This window comes from Thamnophis sirtalis, unplaced genomic scaffold (genome assembly GCF_051295495.1).
Source record: "Thamnophis sirtalis isolate CommonGarterSnake01/CBP01778 unplaced genomic scaffold, rThaSir2_p1.2 scaffold_4, whole genome shotgun sequence".
NCBI classification, from domain to species: Eukaryota; Metazoa; Chordata; class Lepidosauria; order Squamata; family Natricidae; genus Thamnophis; species Thamnophis sirtalis.
The window spans coordinates 7848088-7850141 of record NW_028261384.1 but is presented as its reverse complement, the minus strand read 5'-3'; positions in this window follow the sequence as shown (position 1 = coordinate 7850141).

Sequence of the window (2054 nt, the reverse complement as noted above, 5' to 3'; positions counted from 1 at the left end):
GCCCTAAAAAATACGGAGAGAGGTGTTTAGTATATATTGTTAATCATCATGGTTTCTAGGGACAAAGAAAAAAATATCTATGCTTTCCTAGGACTGGGGTTTTCAAACTTTTTCAGCCTGCAGAACCTGCTGGTTAAGGCAATTTCCCAGAAGGTCTGCTCAGGAGACCAAGTTCTAATCACAGGAAACTGGCTGTATTTGAGAATCCCCCCTCCCTCAACATTAGGCTTCCAGCTCCACTCCCCCACATTAGGAAACCCATCAAGTTCTTGCAGACCTCTAGGCTTAATGGTTTTTAAAAAAAACATTTAGGAGGTGACAGAATGACATTTTCCAGGTTCCCCCCCTGTAAAACATCAGCTGAGTTCATGCAAACCCCTTCAGCTTAAATGCGTTAATTCTGCAAAGCTTGCTTGATTATTCATATTACAGGTACTGTAGTCCTCGACCTATGGCTGCAATTGAGTAAATTGTGATGGTCATAAACCAGGGCATCATGTGAGTGACCCAATTTCACAACTTTTTTTTTTTGCAGAGGTCATTAAGCAAACTGAAGCAACCACCATGGTCATTAAACAAACCCAATATTTACTGGGGACATATTTTGCTGGAAACAGGAAGTAAATGTGTTTCCTCCTTTCCACAAAAAAGGCATAAATTGCTGCAGGATACGGCAAATGGTCATAAATGCAGGACGGTTGTCCAGCTGCCAAAATGCAGTTACATGAATTGGGGGGGGGGAGAATTTTGGAAATGGGTCTTAAGTGAGGGAGGGCTCCATTGGAATTCTGAATGCTTGTTGACCAATTGTAAGTTGAGTATTACCTGTGCTAAAAATCAGGAGTCTGATAAATGCATTTTATTAAAAAGCATTTTAATGCTACTATTAAGGCAGGCAGGCAGAAAATAACCAGCATGCTTAGCTTACCTGCTAACAACCTGTTGTGTGAATGCAGGCAGCTGGGTTCCTTAATGAAGCGTAGCTCAATCAATTAAGAGTGAATTTGTGTAATTAGCATACAGGCAGCAATTAAATCACCCTGTTCCCATGCAATGGGGGACTACCATCAAGAGCGTATGGTTCAAGATACAATATTGTTTCCAATGGCTGCCATATTGTCTGCGAGGAGATTTTCTGGAAAAGGTTTTTGGGTGGCAGGCAGGATTTCAACAGATGTAGAAGTCGACAGAGCAAAGACTCAACAGCAGCCAAAATCAGCTTTTTGCATCATCTCTAGTGGTCAAGGAGCCCAACACAGGGACTCTCTCTTTTAAAGGAATAACCAAGATAATCCATCTTTCATTTTACTTCTCAAATTTTTAGAATAAATCCCAAATTGGTTACAGCAATAGCTCTGAGACTTATATATTACTTCATCACACTTTAAGCTGTTTAGAGTCAGCATACTGCGCTAAAACAATTTGGTTAGTTCTCCAGTGGCCCCCATTGGCTGGGTTTGCAAAACCCAAGAGTCGGTCATGCACTCACTCCTACAGGCCAAATCTGATCCTATCAAAGGTGACTTTCTGGACCTGCAGAAATGGCAACACACTCAACCCCCAGGCTTTGTATGCAAAAAACTACTCTACCCTCCAGCGGGGTTAAACTATTATCCTCAATACAAATCTTTAACCTTCAATAGAAGATGGGTGCCAAACAGTTTAAGCCTTCCTGGAACCGCCGCTCTTCAAATTTCCATTTTCCTTACACGTCTCTGCTTTTTTTTCTTTTAATCCCCTTCCCCTCCCTTTGAAAATGCCCTCCCCGTTTTTCCTTTGGGTTTTTTTTTTTAATTTTTAACTCAACAAACAGATAATGGTCTCTCCCCTCCCTTTGCTTCCAGACGGCTGATCAGGTTAAATACTGTGGCTAGTTTGTGCCTCAAAGTCCGGCGGAGCCTGAAAAAAACGCCGCTAAAAGTGTGTTCCACTTAGCGCTCCATCTCTCTGGCTTTCGGACTAATTGAAACCCAGAATTAATCCACTTGTGCGGGATTTGCAGAGTGCAGCGCAAAACGCAACCTTCGCCTTGGCTGGGTTTTCAAACACGCCAA